This window comes from Miniopterus schreibersii (genome assembly GCF_964146895.1).
Source record: "Miniopterus schreibersii genome assembly, chromosome: 1".
In the NCBI taxonomy this organism is placed as follows: Eukaryota; Metazoa; Chordata; class Mammalia; order Chiroptera; family Miniopteridae; genus Miniopterus; species Miniopterus schreibersii.
In genome coordinates this window covers 17,973,672-17,988,351 of record NC_138101.1, presented here as the reverse complement: position 1 = coordinate 17,988,351, position 14,680 = coordinate 17,973,672, and positions in this window count along the sequence as shown.

Sequence of the window (14,680 nt, the reverse complement as noted above, 5' to 3'; positions counted from 1 at the left end):
ACCTTCCGTTAAATGTTTTGAAGTTCCTTGGGAAATTTTAAATCTTGTTCATCAAATATTTAATTTAAAAAATTATGTACTGCTAAGACAATGTTGCAAATCATAATTTCTTTTTTCAAACATATATAAGAGAGACATTGAAGGCGTTAGCCAATGAGAAGTAGTAAATGTCATTAGACTTCAGGCTTCAGCTCCAACATGTAAAGAGCTTCACAGTCATGATACACTTTCTGACAATTTTGAGAATTCCTGGTCAAAAACAAAATCTGAGATATTGTCATGGCCAAGTGGAGTCTTAGAAGACATCACTACTAAAAGTTATATGGTAGAGTGGATGAAATCCTGCAAGAGAAAAAAAGACATTAGTTAAAAGCTAAATTAATCTGAAGAAACTACTTTAGTAAATTATCATGTATCTATATTTGTTCATTAATTATGACAAATGTACTGTATTTAGTTAAATGTTAATAATAGGGGATGCTGGGTGAGGGGTATGTGAGAACTCCTTATATCAGCTTCTCAATTTTTCTATAAGCCAAAATCTATTCTAAAAATTAAAGCTTGTTGAAAAGCAAGCAAAACTTTTATTTTGTTCATTAGGAGAATGAAGGTCGTCCTTTACTTTATTTTCAAGATAATTCTTAAAATTTCATCCATCAATTTGTCCTGAGGACTTGTTAGGACATATTTAAACAATAGAAAATTAACTACTTATCTTTTTTTAATAATAAGCCCATCTGGGAGGCATAAGTTTATACTATAAAACTTTGGCCTCTTTTTTTACTTTAATTCAGAGGACAAAAGTTGAAAAACACACACTCTGTTCTTATATATTTCTCCACATTGGCACATTTCTTTACTTCAACTTAAAGTTATGTCAAGATTCTAAAACATCGAGTGATATGAAAAGCAAATTAGCAATCAGGACAAATACTCCCTCTCCACAAAACCAAAGACAAGCGCCACTTCACAGACGCGCCCTAAAGATTCAAGGTCACAGTATGGTGTCTTTGGTTGATAAGTGCTGTCAGATATGATAAAATAAAAATGATGCTAAAAATTATGAAAACATACTTCCGATATAAACAAGATTAACCTCCCCACAGGATGCCAGCTGCCTAGTAAAGGGAGCGAGTCAGTGGTAACTACTTGCATACATTTTTCTAATTCTTAGTCATTTCATATGTTGAATTATCTACTCTGAATGATCCCCTCCTCTTCTCCGTCAATCTTACATTATAAACACTCAATTTAAACTTGAAACAATAGGAATTTGGCTCATCCAGACAGGGATAGGCATCCTACTGCAAGAAAAAGAGGGGGAAAAAGAGCTGAGGAAGGCCGGTTAGCAGTGAGTAAACTGCGTAGCAGCCCAGCAGCAATGCTGCAGTGGGTGAGTCTCAGAGAGGGAACATGTCCAGGCAGTGAAATGAAATTAATGTGTGTTTTTTTTTTTTTTTCTTTTCTTTTTATTAGTACAAGTCACATGTTGATTTCAAAAGTCAGTATTTGTTAAACAAATTAGAAAAAGTAGCTATTGCTGTCTTTAAATCATATCCATATGCCTTGTTACTTATCAATCTATTAAACTTCATGTCCCAAAGATATATTACTTTCTGGAAAGACATCACAATTAGAACAAATGAACTTAATATTTCAATAATTACCTCCACTTGAAAAACTTTATAAGATTAATTTACTTTATATATTTTAAATGTTCAGGCACCACTAAAGTGCCTGAAGACACAAGCTTGAAATAATAAGTGAAAATCTTCCCCAGTACATGATTCTTATAAGTCTAATAAATTAAAATCATTCAAAATATGTTTAGTTTTCTAAAATTAAGCTGTTTACAGTCTGTCAACTAAGCTGTTTACAGTCTGTCAAATGATCATGTATTTCCATCTGTAAATAAAATAAATTCTTATTTTATTTTGATATAATTTCCAAGTTACAAAAAAAAAAAAATGTCAGCATAGTACATAGTAGACCCTAGTATGTCCTTTTTCCAGATTCACTGTTTATTTAAGTATTTAACACAATTTCCTTTATAGTCTCTCGTCATCTGTGCATTTTTTTGAACTACTTGAGACTAAAGTGGAGATGCCATGGGCTTTTCCACCTAAACACTAAAATGTGTGTTTCTTAAGAACAAGAACATTCTCTGACCCAGCCAAAGAACAACGATTGAAGCCAGGAATGTATTATTAATACAATCTTAATACACTGTGTGTTAATCCAACACACAGCCCATATCCAAGTGCTATTAACCATTTCCATAGTTTTTCTTTTATTCCTGTATGATACCCAGTTCAGTTGTGGCTCTATATATTTTGATCTCAGTTATTAAGTACATAAACATTTGTTATTGTATTCTCATAATGTTTACATGTTTATCATTATTAAATTCCTGATCTTGTATATAGATTGTCTTAAAATGCCTCTATAGTGGTTTAATTCTAGCCATCTCAGTTTTTTATTATTCCTTTCACAGTTTATCTTAACCTTTTACATTTATCCTACCTTGTCTTTATTGTTTAAAATCCATCTCTTCTAGATAGGATACAATTAAATCCTAAATTTTATTTAATCTGGCAGCCCCTCCTTTTTCATTGGAGTTCTATTACATTTACATTTAGAGTACCATATGCTATGATATTCCGTTTATATTTAACATACTATTTTCTGTGGTGACATTGTGTCTACCATTTTCCCATTTCTCTGTTTTGTGTTCCTCTAACCTTTTGTACGTCCTTGATCTGTTCTTATTAAACACATTTTTTAACATTTCATATTTATTTATTAGCTTTCTAGCTATAAAACAGTTTGTATTACTTTTTAGTCATTAGCTTAACATTACAATATGTATAGTTTCCTATCTCATTCTATTTAGTTAATATTGCACTAAATTTAACTATTATAATTTTCTTTTAATAGTTATGCCTTTAAAATTTTTATTTATATACTTATAAATATCTCAATATATTTATGGTATAGAGCGCTCTTTATTCTTTCCTGTAAATTTGTAAAAATAATTTTATATCATCTTAAGTCATTTAGATTCAGCTTGGGGAAAAAAACTAAACCTATAACATTGCTTGCAGTGTAGGGTGCAGGTCTGCCAGTAATCAGTTTCTCAGTGTACATTTATCCAAAAATGTAGTTTTTATCTTAATATTTTATTTTATTAATGTAATTTAATTTTAGTTTAATTTGTTGATCCTTCCCCGAGAATATTTTTTCCATTGATCTTTAGAGAGTGGAAAGGAGGGAGAGAGAGAGGAGAGAGAGAGAGAGACAGAGAGAGACAGAGAGACATCCATGTGAGAGTCCCATTGTGGGGTGCCTCCTGCAGGAGCCCCACCGGGGCTGAGGGTCAGCCTTCAGCCCAGGGAGCGCCCTCGGCAGGAAGCCGCTTCCTCACCCCTCACGGCACGGCTGGCGCTTTAACCCTGTGCCACACCTGCGAGGGCTTAGCTTAATATTTGAAAAATATTTTTTGGAATATACAATTCCAGGGTGACAGTTCTGTAAGATTTTTTTTTTACCTTAGTCTTCAGTAATTCTGATAAGCAGTCAGCTATAATTTATATATTATTGTTCCCTTGTCATTTTTCTCTAGTAGTGCCGGAAGCCGTTCCATCCTTGCTGCTCGACACGGTCCTTCGAGGAGGGGACATCTGCACAGCCAGTGCTCCATGGGGCTTGGTGTCTGGCATATCCCTCTTCCCATGCTTGTTCCCCTTCCTAATGCTCTGTGTCCTTACCCGAGTCACTTCACCAGAAAAGGGCATCGCTCTAGCTGGAAACTTTTCCCTAGCAGGGGAGTTGGTTGGGGCTGGAAAAGACAATGACTCAGTCAAAGCCCCAAGTGTTACAAAGATATCATGTGGCGCCTGTAAGGAGCTTAGACTCAGACTGTCAGCAGAAGAGTTAGGGCTTGTTGGGCCCCCTGCCCCAGGGACCTTCCCACCAGGGAAAAGCCTGGGTCCGAGCCCCCGCTGACTCGGGGCGCAGGGCCATCCACAGGGAGCCCACCAGGGAGCTCCCACAAGGAATGCATTACTGGGGATGTTTATATTCATGGAAAGCTCTGGGAATCCCCACAAGGGAAGAGCAGCCTAGGAGAGAGATGATTTCAATCTGCAGCTGGACCCTTCTCATACACAGAATAATCATACACAGGGTGTCACAGTGAGGACCGGCTGCTGCGGGGAATGTAGCGGAGAGACCGAGGCCGGTGCCAGGCAGGCGGGCAGTCACCGCAGCTAAGAACAATCCCGCAGCTCCAGAGCCCTCACTCAGGACTCGCGTAACCTTCACACAGAAAAGCTGGCTGAGTTATTCTCTTTTATGCTGTGTGGTAGAGCAATAAAATAGCAACTTCAGAATATAAATAACAAACTAGAGATTAACCTGTAGAATAGCCTATAGAAATATAAACAATAGGTAAGACTAAAATTAACATACCTAAACAGATGTAAATTCTTTAGCAAAGGGCAGATAGAAGGTACAATCATTAACTGTGAAAGGCCCAAACAGAAACCGGAAAAAAGCAGGATGTCATGTTGTTTAACCAGCAATAAAATCCAATAGTAGAAATAAAGTAACAAGGCAATAAAAAAGAAGCTGATTCTCCTGATGCTCTCAACGCTGTCTCCCTGTCCTTCCTTCATTCTTTGCCAATGCCGTCCACACCATTGGGGACCCCTGGATCACTGGGGCTGGACCCCGACATAGTAGCTTTAAAGTTTTTCTTGATATTTTAATGCTAGTCAGATGATGGTCCAGTTCCAAGGTTTGATTTTTCTTATAGTATCTTGTTTGGAGTTCGCTAAGTTTCTTGGAGAAGTATGTCTACATTTCCCAAAAACATGTGGCAGGTTTTGTCCATAAATCTGTAAATATTTGTATGACACTTTACTTTCTCTTTTTTATGGATTCCAATTTCATGTTTATAGATCACTTGATATATCTCATATCACAATTTTTTAGTTTAATTTTATTATTTCCATTTTTTATATTAGATTTTTAAAATTGTGGCATTTATAAGTTGACTCATCTTTTTCTCTCTTGTATTCAGTATTCCTGTAAGTACAGTTAGTAAATATTTTATTTCATTTAGTTCTGAAATCTCTATTTACTTATTCTTTTTAAATATAGTACCTATTTCTTTGTTCAGATTATACACCAATTCATCCATAGTGAGCATAGTTTCTTTTAAGAACTTGAAAAAAACGTATAAGTGCTGCTTTAAATGCCCTTATCTACTCATTTCATCATCATGTTGGTCATTGTGGAGCCAGTTGTTCTTGGCTTCTATTTTCTTCACGATGGGTCATATTTTTCTACTCACATCTCTAGTAATGTTTTCCTATGGACTGGACATAGTAAGTGATTCATTTTCAAGTTTATGGATTCAGTTATCTTCCTGTGAAGACTTAATTTTTTTGTCATTGTTCTAGCAGGTGCCTGGACTCCAAAGTCCCATTTCCCTTAACCCAGTCCTAGAAGGAGTATAGCCGAGGATTCAGTAGAACTAAAAGCAAGGCCAGCCTCTAAAGTTTCCGTCCCATGTTGCAGCCTCACCCAGTTCAGCATCAGGCTCGTTGCAGGCTGTTAGGCCAGCGTGTGTGGGGTCCACATGGCTGTGAGCTCTGTGGGCGGATAGGAGACCCAGGGGCCAGAGAGTTCTGCAAGGCAGGGGTCTACCAAGAGGAACCAGGAGCCAAGAGAAAGAACTCCTTTGTTTAGGGGATTAACTATCCCAAATGTTGCACTCTTGCAGTGGCCACACCTATTCTGTCAATGGCCTGTTCCCAGGTGTGACTGACAGCCAGCAGCTTCACTAGTCTCCTCAACTTTACTGGGCATGTACCAGTTCTCCCCCCACCCAAACCCTCCCCCCAGTGATCTGTGGGGCATAGACCGCTGACTCCCTGGGGAGTGTGAAGCTGTCCAAATGACACGCCTATAATATTTGGCCTTCCCTTTGCTTCTCTCCTGTTATTAATAACTAAGTTAATTACAACTGTATCAAAATCACAAATATATATACACTCAGACTCTTTGTGGCATAGCAAGTCCATTCTCTTCATGTGGATAAAGTTTCATGATTATAGTTCTTGTCTCTGAGTTTGAGATGCATTGACCTACTTATTTTTCATAGACATCTGCATCTGCATTTCCACACATGCCTACCCTTTGACTAATCTTTCTGAAACATAATTGAATCCATCATTTTTTAAACTTTTTCTCTAGCCATGAACATTAATGCTAAATTTAAAACTTATTTTTTTCTTTATGAAAATAGTTTAGATGCATTTAATTAGATCCTGAATACTCCATGCCTACCTCTGGGGCTGCAATTCTAAACTGATGCTAATGGTATCATAAATAGTCTATGTGGGATAACATATAAATGCATAGTATTTATAATAAAAACTGCTAACATTGCATGAGCACTTACAAGATAAGAATATATTTCTAAGTAATTTGTTAATATTCTTAGCAATATAAGATGCACTGCTATTATCACCATTTTATGCATTTTACGAACAGAAGATAAAAACAGGGCACAGACACAGTAAAATAACAAAGATCAACAGTATATAATGTTCTGAATACGGGACAGGCATAGAATTTGAGGATGTGGCAGTTCTGCTGATAAAAAGAAAGATCCCCTGCTGAGGCACTAGGTCATCATTAGAATACCATGACAGTGTCCAGGCATATGGCAATAACACAAAGATCATGTACCAGAAACTGAGTACAAAGTAGGGGCCTGCTTGTTTGATCAAGGCCAATGTCCAGTTGTTAGAATTAAGGGACTAGACAAAAATAGAAATTCAGTGGTTTTTGAAAACTTTAAATCCACAAATAGAGATAAAAGTTCAACATTTAGAAGTTAAGTTGCCCTAAGTGAGAACACTGAAGGGGTTTAAAAGCAGTTAGCTAGGTGACTTATTCCTTGAAATAAACTGCTTTTATGGAAAAAGATAAATCTAGATAAATATAAAGTCAGTTTCATTCAGTTAAATACAGACCCTGATATTTTGGAAGCACAAAGGTGTTTAATGATTCTAGTTACTTAAAACTTAAATTTGTTTCTCAGTATAAGTTTTAATCCTTTTATTAATGAAGAAAAATCAGAAGGCATAATGTATATGCCTAAGTATAAGATAACAAAATACCAGTAAAGAAGGACATGATTAAATATAATAAAAGGTTAAAACATCTTGTCAAATTAAAAGAAAATGGAACTGCCTTCCAACCTAGCAATCCCACTTCTGGGAAAATATCCTAAGAAACCAAAAACACCAATTCAAAAGAATATATGCACCCTTATGTTCATAGCAGTACTATTTACTCTAGCCAAGATCTGGAAACAGCCAAGTGCCCATCAGTAGATGAGTGGGTAACTTGTGCGATAGCATGGAGGGACCTGGAGGTTATTATGCAAAGTGAAATAAACCAGTCAGAGAAAGACAAGTGCCTTACGATCCCACTTGTAGAATCTAACGAGCAACATAAACTGATGAACAAAATAGAAACAGAGTCATGGATGCAGGGAAGAGGCTGACAGCTGTCAGAGAGGAGGGGGGAGGGGGGATTGGATCAAAGAAAGTGAAGGGATTAGATGAAGAACATACACGCCTGACCCATAGACACAGACATCGTGGTGCTGGCCAGAGGGGAGGGGTGCAGGGGTGGGTGGGGGTGAATAAAGTAGGGGGAAGGGAGACATTCATTAGAGTTTTAATAGTGTCAACAATACAAATAAAGTTAAGAAAATAAAAAATAAGGGTAAATGAATATGTAATACAGTATGAATCTTGTTTGTGGATTATTAATCTAATTTTTAAATTAGTCATTAAACACTGAATACAATGAAAAGAATTGATTAAACTTGCACCCAAACCTTGGCTGAAATTAATGAATTTCAAACATTGTGGGGAGAATGTAGTAAGTAGACTTAATGTCTACAGAGCTCCATAAAAAGTCATGCATTTATATGAAATGATTATTATGTAAATAGATGCTTTGCTAAATCATGAATTTTTAAGTTATGCTACATATTTAATTATATTTATAAATATAAAAGCATAGATCAGGTAATATAACAATATTTTTTATAGAACTAGATACATTAAAAGCATATTAAAATACATATGTTGAATATATTTGCTATATTATAGAATATATGTTTCTAATATGCATGCTATATGTATATATTATATATATAATCTATGTTACTCAGTGCAAATTATGCTGTATATTTTATCACACCATCTTTTCTAAGATATTTGACTTTTAAATCTGAAATAATAATTTGAATAATTACTATAAAGCATTGGCTTTCATGTAATGACAGTGTTAAGTCACTATTTCATTATTCTTTCATGCTCTAGTTTACAATACATTAAAAGTGCTGAACATGTAATAGGTCGATAAACATATATTGAATGAATGAATGAGGTATTAAGGATGCTTTAGCTATCTGCAATACACTTTCTTCCAATCCCTAGTAATTAAATCTCCATCCATTCCTTTAAGGCTCATTTTAACTGGTAGTTTTTCTGTAAAAACTTTTTTCATTCTTTATGTACCGCTTCACGCTTTCTAAGCTTTACAACACTTTGTAGCGCCCTTATATCACTCATATATCTCTGCCTCATATTTTTCAGTCTAATCTATCCTGACCACTCACCTTACAAAAACCAGGTAAGTGCTCATTAGGAACATTAAAAAAAAAGTAATTCTCAATTCTTGCATCTCCTCCTTTATCTCGATATTTCTGTCCCTGGTGCAGTGTGAGTGTTTCCAACTTTGTATTGCTCATGTTGGAATCCTTTCTCCTTGCTTGGCTCTGTCACCCTTAGCTTACTTCATGGTGCAAACTTTGAGATGTGTTCTTTAGTCCCATGTCCCTCAGCAAGGGTCAGGCGTACCGAACATACACACTCAGTCAGGCTCTTCGGAACTCCTCAGATCCAATAAATGGACGTTCCATATGCTTTCTTCTATTATTTGTGTGCTTGTCTCAGATCCTAAGCTCTTTCTATGCTCAGCTCTGCTGTATAACCCCAGTTGAATATTTGTTTCCCCCTCAGTAAAGCAATGAATAATAAAACTAACACTGATAGCAGGGCCTATCAATTTTGAGAATTATCTGGCAACATTAAATGCTCTGTAAATATTTGCTATTATTAATATTTTTAAACCAACTTACATGCTCATTTTTATTTTTAAAAAGCCTCCATTTAGTGTCACATTCAAAAGAAATACATATAATCTCCAAAACACTTTGAATGTGACCAGTTATGTGCTTGGTTACAGACATATTTCTAAAAAGATATGTTTACATCCCCTAATTGCAGGTTATTTTTTCTACATGTATCCTAAGCCAACTCTAACTGGACTCTCTTCTACATAGCTTTACTGAAATAGGTTGCTGGTGGCTATCCTCATGTTAAACTCGTGGTCATTGCCTTAGATTTTTTTTTTTAATTTATCATTATTGTTGAAAGTATTACAGATGTCCCATCCCCCCCCCCCAATTGACCCCCTCCACCTCGCTCCCACCCCTTCCCCAGGCCTTCACCCCATCATTGTCTGTGTCCATGGGTTATGCATATATGCATATAACTTCTTTGGTTAATCTCTTCCCACCCTCCATCCCCCTTCCTTCTTCCCTCTGAAATATGATCGTCTGTTGCATGCGTCAATGTCTCTGGATCTATTTAGTTTGTGAGATTCTTTTGTTCATTAGCTTCTTGTTAAAGAAGACCCTTCCACATTTCCTATAGTTCTGGTTTGATGGTGATGAACTCCTTTAGCTTTTCCTTGTCTGAGCAGCTTTTTATCTGACATTCAATTCTAAATGATAGCTTTGCTGGGTAGAGTAATCTTGGTTGTAGTTCCATGTTTTTCATCACTTTGAATATTTCTTGCCACTCCCTTCTGGCCTGCAAAGTTTCTGTTGAGAAATCAGCTGACAGTCATATGGGTGCTCCCTTGTAGGTAACTAACTGCTTTTCTCTTGCTGCTTTTAAGATTCTCTCTTTGTCTTTAACCTTTGGCATTTTAATTCTGATGTGTCTTGCTGTGGGCCTTTTTGGGTTCCTCTTGTTTGGGACCCTCTGTGCTTCCTGGACTTGTAAATCTATTTCTTTCCCCAGGTAGGGGAAGTTTTCTGTCATTTTTTCAAATAGGTTTTCAATTACTTGATCTCTTTCCTCTCCTTCTGGCACCCAAATAATATGAATGTTGGACCTCTTGAAGTTGTCCCAGAGGCTCCTTATACTGTTTTCATATTTCTGGATTTTTTTCTTTTTGCTCTTCTGGTTGGGTGTTTTTTGTTTCCTCATGTTCCAAATTGCTGATTTGATTCTCAGCATCCTCTACTGTTGATTCCATGTAAATTATTCTTCATTTCAGTTCCTGTAGCCTTCATTTCAAATTGGTACTTTATTATGTCATCAATTTTCTGTTGTTTTCTTCATACTCTTACTAATATCCTTGAGCACCCTTATAACCATAATTCTGAACTCTGTATCTGTTAGCTTTCTTGGATCTATTTCATTTAGTTCCTTTTCTAGAGATTTCTTCTGTTCTTTCCTTTTTGACATGTTTCTTTGCCTCCACATTTTGGCTGCTTCCAGGTGTTTGTTTCTATGTATTAGGTAGAGCTGCTATGTCTCCTGGAATTTGTAGAGTGGCTTTGTGGAGTAGGTGTCCTGTAGGGTCCAGTGGCTCAGCCTCACCAGGCCCCTGAGCTGGGCCTTCTAGGTGCTCCCCTGTGTGGGCTGTGTGCACTGTCCTGTTGTAGTTGAGCCTTGGTTGCTGTTGGTGTCCCTGGGAGGAACTGACCCCCAGACCAATCGGCCTTGAGGACCAGCTGCAACTACAGCCAAAGAGCTGCTGTGCTGGAGACACCCCTATGGAGCAGGATTTACTTCAGTGGGGCTTTGGTGTTCACCAAGTGCGCCCCTTGAGTGTGTCACTTGTGGATGTGGTAGGGTTGTGATCCAGTGTGGTTGAGTCTGACCACCAGGTGCACTGTCTCTGGGGCCTCCCGGGAGGCGCAAAGTCAGCCTGTGCCTGTGCCTTGCCCAGGGCCACCCAGCATGAGCTACACAGCAAACCGTAGTTGGCTGCTCCTTGTGCTGGGCTTGGAGGAGCCCAGGAGAGGCCAAGCTATGAGCCAGTGCAGCTGCCGCTAGTGCCAGGCCTGGGGCCCCTTATCAAGCCGTATGGGGCCTGCTGCTGCTTGTTTGAGAGATTTTAGGAAAGTCCTAAGCATGGGGCTCGAGAGGCCACGTGCACAGAAAAGCCCCTGGAAATGGCCCGGATGAGCTGCAGGTGGGGAGGGGCGGGGCCTCCGGGAATCACGGGGCGGGGCCCAGGGTGCGAGTCAGGTGCTGGCGATTCAAACATGGCGCCTGCTGCCTGCTGTGTGCGGGGAGGACTCGCCACAGGAGCCATGGCCTCCGCCAGCCCTTCTGCCTGGGAGGAAGCCGCCCCTCCGCCTCTCGCCCGGATCTCAGGCAGGTTAGTTCCCCCCGAGTGTCCCGGGTCCTTTCAGGCTGCTGCCCGGCGCTGGGCTCAGAGGGAGCGTCCGAGTGAGTCCGTGCCGGGCCCTTTAGAGGAGCTGCTGGGGCTCCCGCAGCCTCCGCGACCCTCAGCGACAGTCCCCGCCGGTTTCACAGCCCGGAGTTGTGGGGACGTCTCTTCCCAGCCCTGGAGCCCTGGGCTGGAGGCAGCTGTGGGGCTGGGACCCCTTGCTCCTCTGGGAAACCCCCACCGCCGAGATTCCCTCCCGGGTTTCAACTGCAGCATCAGGTGTGGGCCCACGGCCATGTTTGTGATTCAGCCCGACCCGCCCGTGTCTCCGCCCCTCCTCCGGTCTCGGTGCTTCTTCAGCTCCCTGGTTGTGGGGCTTCTGTGCAGCCGGATCCCAGGAGGCTCTGAGTGAGGGTGGTTCTGTGTTTTAGTTGTGATCTTGATGTGGTTGCGGGAGGCGGCGGGTGCAGCTGTGACCTACCCACCAGCTTGTTGCCCGCTAGGTTGAGTCTTTAATAGGCTGTCTTTAGAGGAGGTTTAGGTGTGTAGCAATATTGAGCAGGAGGTTCAGAGACTTCCCTTCGCTCCTCTGCTCTCACCCCTGCACAGCCTCCCTATTGTCAGCATCCCCAAGGGCGTGGTGCCTTTGCTAAAACTGACGAACCTGCGCTGACACATTTACATCATCCAGAGCGCTTCATTGTCAAACCTGATTTGTTCTCCGTGGCCACCTTACTTCTAACTTTGAGACACTTAACACCATTGATCTTTCTCTTGCCCCTTACCTCCTGTACCCCACCTGTTTCTTGTTACCTCTTTTGTCTCCAAATCAGCAAACTTTATAGTGCATCTTTGCTCTGCCCATGCATTACAGAGACCTCCTGATATATTCATCCCTTGTTCTTTTCTTTTTTTTAAATCATATGACATATTTTCATGGATAAAACTAACATCCACAGGGTTAAACTCTCAGCCTTAAGTCTTTGTTTCGCATCTCACTGAGATGCTACACATGCAAACTCCCAAATCCAAGAAGATAGCATCCTTTGGGATGCATGAAGGGCAGATTAAACATTTGAAATACCATGCTTAATTTTTCTGTAGTTTTACTTTTATAATAGCTATTACTTTTCTTTTGGAATCTTTTAAAGAAAGACTACAGTATTCACTTTCTCACAAGCACAAAAAGTGTTAGTCAATAAAATTTTATTGGAATATTTAATTGCAAATCATATATGATTTCAATATTAACCACAGCCATGACTAAGAAGGCTGTAAGAAATTTACAGATACTGAAGACTTTATTTCAACCCCAATTAGTTTCCAACATCATGTCTTGCCATAAGCCACAAGGGATTATGTGTTCTGAAGTGGAACGTGCCTAATTATTTTTGCTATGTCTTTGGTATCCATTCAATTTTGCCACAGTGAAGTCTACACAGTTGAAATATGTTCGAATAATCTGGCCTGAAATAATGTTAATCGAATCCTTTAATGATTTGAATCAAGAAAAATAAAGATATGTCACCCAAAGGATATCCAAGCTGATATGTGTTTGAAAACTGTTCCCCTGATAATAAATTTCAGGTCTGAATTGTTAATAAAATCAAGATCTCAAGGCATTCTCTTGTATTCTGCACTATGAGCAGAAATCAACAGAATTTTAAACTACTCTTTCTAACATATGATATGTGAAAATTCTTTTCTATCTGTAGTATGGGTTACTGTTCATCAGGGTAACACACAAAACATATTAATGGATGAATTTATAATGGATGAATGTGGACAAGAGGGAAAGAACTGTGTATAACTATTGCCAAACACTTTGACCTTTCCAATGTTCCAGAATGTACCTGATATTTTCCTGCAGGGATGAATCACATTTGCTTTTGATTACAGTAAAAATTTCATTGGGCTCATGTTAAAAATCAGCCACACGCCCAGGAAAAGAAAAGAGGTGTTTGGAAGTAGAGTTCATTTCTTTACATGATTGACATGGTAACATTTTGTGTTATTTTTTTTTATAAGTTTAATAAGCTCTGGCCTCCTTGCCCTTCTTTAAGACATTTTTACACTAACAGCATTGAGGCAAAAAAGGGGCAGTTTTGTGTTCATTCAAATGTAAATGAAATGGGTGACATTATATCTTGAGTATTAACAATAAGCTTCAAAATATTCATGTGCTAGAATCAGGCTATCAATAATTGACTCACAACTACCTCTAGGCTGAGACATAACTTCCTTCAGAAAGGTATGTGATTACTTATTCAATTATCAGTTCTTATTATTAACTGGGGATGCCCATTGATTTTGCCTCTAGGTAAGTGTACAGAAAGAAACTCAGCTTTAATCATTCCTCTACCTGATTGATCCTTTCGTGTCACTCAGACAAAAGACTGAATAGATAGGCTGACTTTATGCTTTGATTCATAGGTCAAGGCTTACACCCTTGTGTCTCTGGAAAGCAGTTAGAGAGCTATGAAGTCATCAGTAGAAATAACTCTGCTTCTCCATAGTATTTATACTTAACATTTGTTTAGCAGTAGAAATATTCTCAGTACTATCATAGGAATTTAATTTTGAAATGATAGGTATTTTCTGGGTCCAGGGGATCAGGAGAAGGCAGTACTACTAAATAATAATAATAATAACAATAATAATAATAATTCAGGAAAACTATTACCAATACTTATTGAAGATTTACTATGTACTAAATACTGCTTTAAGTTTTTTTCAAGTTTAAATAGTTCCGCTTTCATGGTGCTATTATCCTCATCTTACAAAAAGGAAACTGAGGCATAGAAAATCATACAACTTTCCCCAAATTACTCCACTAATAACTGGAAAGGCTGGGATTGGTACCCAGGTAGGCTGTCTCCAGATCTTACAATAAATAACGACAACTTCTAGTTTCGAATGTCCATGACGTATGCCAGGGCGCTCTGCATAGGCTAGTGTGGAACCTAGAGTCAGTGCCTGAAACTCTGTCTATTTTTCCTTTGGATCTAGTAGAGAACCATTCTGACATTTTAAATAAAAAATCATGTGTATTAAATTTTGTTTTCCTTCAATTTTCCCAGGTAGAGAAAATTATATTAATTTTATCAAGGGTCAT